Below are 6,000 nucleotides of genomic sequence, written 5' to 3' on the forward strand. Positions count from 1 at the left end.
CTTCATCCCCTCAGCCCCTTTCCGATCTCACAAACCATCCCGTCCGTAGTGAGCGCCTACATCCAAACCCAAGTTTTCCTTCCCTTCATCCCACCCCCCTTTCCTAATCTCACAACCCATCCCGTCTGTACGGAGCACGCCCATCCAAGCCCCCGAGTTCCTTCCCTTCATCCCTCCCCCCTTTCCCGATATCACAACCCATCCCCTCCGGGAGCACGCACATTGAAGCCTCCGCTTTCCTACCCTTCGTCCCCTCCTCCCATTCCCGATGTCACAACCTACCTCGTCCGAATGGAGCACGCCCGTTCAGCTCCTGCTACCCTTCCATTCATCCCCTCGTCAATCGAAACCGATCTCAAACCCTGTCCCGTCCGAAGGGAGCTTGCCCAACCCAGCTCCCACTTTCCTTTCTTTATCTCTTCGCCTTTCATACCCGATTTGACAACCCTTACGGTCAGACGGGAGCGCGCCCACCCCAGCTCCCGTTTTCCTTTCCTTCATTCCCTTGCCCCACCTGATATCACAACCCGTCTTGCTCAAGAGGACGGCGCAAAACCCCAGCTAAAGCTTTCTTTCCCATAATCCGCTCCGCCCTTTAACCGGATCTCACAGCCCGTCTCGTCCGAGGCAAGCGCGCCCGTCCCAGCTCCTGCTTCCCTCACATTCATCTCCCCGCCCCTCCAACCGGATCTCACAGCCTTCCTCGTCCGAAGGGAGCGCACCTATCCCTGCTCCCGATATCTTTCCCTTCACTCCCTAGCCCCTCCAACCCGATCTTCCAACCTATCCAGTCCTAGGGGAAGGCGCTAACCCCCGCTCCTTATTTCCCTCTTTTCATCCCCCCGCCACTTATCCCAGCTGCCGATTACCTTCCCTTTATCCCCTTGCCCCTCCAACCCGATTTCACTACACACCTCGGCCGAAGGGAGCACGCCACTCACATCCTCTTAATCCCTTCCCTTCATCCCCTGGCCCCTCCAACCTGGTCTATAAACCCGCCTCGTCCGAAGGGATCGCGTCCATCCCAGCTCCCGATTTCCTTCCATTCTTTCCTTCCCCATCCAACCCGATCTCACAACCCGCCTCGCCCGAAAGGAGCACAGACACCCCTGCTTCCGACTTCCTTCCCTTTTTTCATCTACATCTACATCAATACCCTAAGAGCCACCAAAAAGGTGTGTGGCAGGGGGTGCAGCACCAGGAGGAAAGGGTAAGGGATGAGGGGGTTAGGGATTTTCAAATGAATGGGGAAAGGTGGGGGTAATCTGAAAAAAAAGTTATGTATATACTAGTATAACCATTCGCAGTCCCTACCTTGTAGGTTAATACTTATTATGTTGAGCCGGCTCCTGGGGGATTTCGATTACAAGCATTCTGGTCTCTTATTGTTCTTGGAAAAAATGACCATTTAAACCTGTCTGTCTTGCAGTCTATCTCTCTAATCTTATATTCGTGATCCCTCCGCCCGTAATACGTTGGGGTTCATATTATGTTCTTGATGTCATCGGAAAATGACCCATCTTTAAATATTTAAATAAGTTTAATCTATATTGTAAACTCCGCTGTGTAAGGGAATCCCAGCCTAAATTTTCTAGCGAAGTAGTTACGCTACTGCGTTGCTCATAACAATTTTTGACAAATCCAGCCCCCCTCCGCTGAACTCGATCCAATTCCGAAATCACATTTATCTCTTGAGGATCCCATATACTGGCAGCATACTCTAGTTGGGGCCTGACTAGGGCAAGAAAACATTGTTCCTTCACATTTACCCAGCACTCTTTTTACAAATCCCAATTTTTTATTAGCACGACCGCATATTTCCCGTATGTGCTTCTCCAGGACAGATCGTGAGTAATTGTTGCACACCTTTTTTCCCTCAACCCTCCAACCCGATCTCACAACCCGCCTCGTCGAAAGGGAGCGCGCCCATCCCAGCTCCTTATTTCCTTTACTTCATCCCGTCGCCCCTCCAACCCGATCTCACAACCGCCCTTGTGCTGTTCGAGCTTGCCAAAACCAAGCTTTGCTTTTATTCCCTTCATCCCCTCGCCCCTCCAAACCGGTCTCACAACCCACATCCTCCGAAAGTAACGCGCCCATCCCAGCTTCCGATATCCTTCCCTTTATCCCCTCGCCCATCCCGTCCGAGGGGAGCGCGCTCACCCCCGCTCCCGTGTTCCTTCCCTTCATTCCCTCACCCCTCCAACCCGATCTCCCGACCAGCCTCGTCCGAAGGGAGCGTGGCCATCCAAGCTCCCGATTTCCTTACCTTCATCCCCCCGCCCCTCCAACACAATCTCAGTACCAGTCCCGTCCAATGGTAGCGCGCCCACCCCCGCTCCCGCATTTTTTCCCTTCATCCCCTTGCCCATCTATCCGGATCTCACTACCCGCCTCGTCCGAAGGGAGCGCTGTCACTCCCGCTCCCGCTTTACTTCCCTTCATCCCCACAACCCTCCAACCAGATCTTTAGAATCGCTTAGTCCGAGGGAAGTGCGCACACCAAAGCTCCCGCTTTACTTCATTTCTTCCACTCGTCCTACCAAACCGATCTAACTACCACCCTCGTCCGAAGTGAGCGAGCCCGTCCCCGCTCCAGATTTCCTATCCTTCATTCCATCGCCCCTCCAACCCGATGTCACAACCCGCCTCGTCCGAAGGGAGCGCGCCAACCCCGCGCCCATTTTCCTTCCCTTTATCCCCTAGCCCCTCACCCGATCTCACTACAAGTCTCTTCCATGGGGAGCACGCCCATCCCAGCTCCCGATTTCCTTGGCTTCATCCCCTCGTCCAACCATTCCGATCTTACAACCTGCCTTGTCCTAGGGGAGCGCGCCAAGCCCAAGTACCTGCTTTCCTTTCCTTCCCCTTCTCCCCCTCCAACCAAATCTCACTACCCTCCTCGTAAGAAAGGAGCGCGCCCATCTCCGCTCCCATTTCCCTTCCCTTCTTCCCCTGACTCTCCAACCCGATCTCACTACCCGCCCCGTTCGAAGGGAGCACGCCCACCCCTGCTCCCGTTTTCCTTCCCTTTATCACCTTGCCCTTCCAGCCTGATCTCACAACCCGCCTCGTCGGAAGGGAGCGCGCCCATGCCAGCCCCCGATTTCCTTCCCTTCATCCCAACGCCCTACAACCCGATCTCTAAAATCGCTTCGTCCGGGGGGAACGTGCCAAACCCAGCTCCCGCATTGCTTCCATTCATCCCCTCGTCCTACCGAACGGATATCACAACCCGTCTCGTCCGAGGGAAGCAAGCCAACCCAAGCTCCCGCTTGCATTCCCATCATCCCCTTGCCCCTCCAACCTGATCTCACAACACGCCTCGCCGGAAGAGAGCGCACCCACTCCCGCTCCCGCTTCCTTCAATTCATCCCCACGCCCCGCCAACCCGATCTCACAACCCGCCTCGTCCGAGGGGAGCGCGCCAAATCCCAGCTCCCGTTTCCTTCCCTTCATCCCCTTGCCCCTCCAACCGGATATCTTCTCCTCTCATCTTTTCACCCTTCCTTCCATTCCCAAATCTCAGCCCTCTCACTTCCTTGGGACTGTGTTTGGATTGGCAGGCGAATTTGTTTAATATGTTTATTTAATCTAAGGCCATTAATCGTTGAAAAAATTATATGCTTTGGTATGCTTTCTACCGTGCAGAACGTTGAAAACATATTTTTTTTGGGTTGAAATGATTTTGTTGATAGGTAATAAGAAGCTTGCTCACGTTATTCATGTTAATCAACGATCATCCACCTGTTAAAGAAACATGCCTAACTTGTGGACTCTTGGACACTCTTACAACCATTCAAGCAAAGTTAATCTGTCTATTAAAGGATAATTTGCTAAAGGTAAGTAATTTTTTTAGGAAAGTTTTTTTTTGAAGCATTTATTGAGGTCGTAACTTCTTCATGGAAAATGTTCACGTCTAGCAAAGCCCTCAGAATATGATCACGACGGCAGCTTCCACATCACGAACAGATTAGTATTGCACTTTTGGGTTTCATAAGAAATGGAAAAAATGTTTGTCTTTCCATATGATCTTAATTTGTTCTTTGAATATCCTCATACCCTTAATACAGTTAACCCCTTTAAATATGTATTTTGACCTCATTTGAGGATTTTCTTTCTTCTTCAAGGGTCATTTCTCATTCAATTTAATGCCAATGTGTGCAGGCTCTAGTTTCACCAATCCTCTCAAACAGATGAACTTGATATGCCGACGACGGACTCGGGTATAAATACATGCATCAAAATATGATAATATCATGACATTGCTAAATAGACTTTCAGCTTTATTAAAACCAAACGGCTTAATCGCAGAGCTTCTTTTAACTGCTGCATGCTATTGTATTTCACCCATGAAAACTACAATTGCATACCAAGTGTAGTATTCATGGGTGTTCCGCCAAGTAAGGCGCGCTATATATAATCAGTCAAAACACCTCAGAAACAATCGATAGCACACACATGAAGGCTTAATTTAGTTCATACGCGGTGAAAGTGAGCCAATTCTTCATTCCCTCATCGACATTAATACGTAATGGGACTGTGGAAATGGGAATGGGATAGCTCTTGTATCTGCTCTGAGTACACTTACTTGCCCTCCTCAAATCTCGTTCACAAATTGGCATTTGCACGAGGATAACGCGCAATATTAAGCAAATCGAGTACAAAAGAGTGTGTGAGTTTAATGCTGGGTGCTCCATTCAATACTCCATTCAAGCAACCCATAACGCTGGTAGCAGACAATGTAGTTTAAACTCAAGGGAATATGGCTCTCGGGCAAACTCTTATAAGAAATCCTTTATTTTGGTCACTCTTCGTGATCGAAACAGCCGAAAATACTACCTAAAGTGACTCTAGGAAATAAGAACTGTCAAGCCATTCCTTCCGTCCAAGAACTTCTAGGAGCTCCCTGCCTACGTAGCATTGCACTAAGTTACCTAATCCGTATTCTGAAATGAAATGAGCCACTTTAACCACGGCATAATTTCTAGCTTTCGACAAATGTCTCTGCTCATTCATTTTGCCCCGTACCCATTTCCTATAATCCTCCATTTTAGACTTCACAAAAAGCCACGTTTTTGACCCAATCCAATGGAAAACTGAGTCTCGCCAAATGCTTCACCATGATAACGATAAAATTAAAATGCTAACAGCTGGTGACCCAGCATCCCTTGCCCAACGCCCTCGTGGCGGCTTGCAAGGTGTGGTGTAGGTGTGGCCATGATATTGCAACTTTCTCCTTAGTCCGAGGGGAGGGTATACGAGTATGTAGCGTCGGGGTATTCATCGGAGGGGTACGTCGCCTTCGCAGGAGAAGTGGTGGCCGATCGAGACGTGACTCATTTGCCCCTGGTCTCCCGCAGGACGGCCTGGGGGAAGGTGAAGGATATCATCCAGACGAGGAAGGAGAGCGTCAAGCGCCGGGAGGAGCCCCGCCGGGCCACGGGCGGTTGGGCAGAGTGGCCCGAGGCCCATGGGCTGCAATCCCCGCGAGCCACCTCGCCCCCATCCGGACACCTGCTTCAGGAGGGGCCTCGTGCGGGGCGGCCTGCATCCGCCTCACCCCGACAGCCGCGTCGTGAGGGCCGCACCAGGAAGGACCCGCAAGGGATTCAGGTGAGCTATAGGACGGTTCATGAGGCCGGGGGGTTTAAGCAGCGGCCGATGCCGTCGCCGTGGTTGGGGTTTGGAGGTCGGGGAGTTCGGGGCGCCAGGGTTCCGTTTCTCTGACCTGCAATATGATTTTCAAGTCCTCGTTAAGCATTCTTAAACCTAACGGGATACTTCCAAACTCGCCTAATTCGTTATGCAGGCCAGCTGTAAGTACAGCGCTATTTTATTACCATCGCCAGACTAGATATTTGCAAATTTTCAGGCCTGGAAACTGACTTGACTGTGAGAAACAGGACTCTGTAGGGGAGTCAAAACCGCGTATTGACGTGTTCGGCTTCAATTTGCACCGCGCAGCCTAGTATGGTGGACTACTCATTTTCCAACTTA

General features: G+C 51.0%; 1 long non-coding RNA gene across 1 annotated transcript in view; it reads left to right on the top strand.

Moving 5' to 3' along the window:
• LOC139689424 (uncharacterized) overlaps positions 1-5,385 on the top strand; it is a 195,105-nt gene extending 189,720 nt beyond the window's left edge. Inside the window, exon 3 of the long non-coding RNA XR_011701323.1 lies at positions 5,364-5,385. This is a non-coding gene — a long non-coding RNA (uncharacterized lncRNA). The remainder of the gene's footprint in view (positions 1-5,363) is intronic.
• The last annotated feature ends 615 nt before the right edge of the window (positions 5,386-6,000 follow it).

This window comes from Hetaerina americana, unplaced genomic scaffold, assembly GCF_022747635.1.
Source record: "Hetaerina americana unplaced genomic scaffold, ioHetAmer1.1.p SCAF_23, whole genome shotgun sequence".
In the NCBI taxonomy this organism is placed as follows: domain Eukaryota; kingdom Metazoa; phylum Arthropoda; class Insecta; order Odonata; family Calopterygidae; genus Hetaerina; species Hetaerina americana.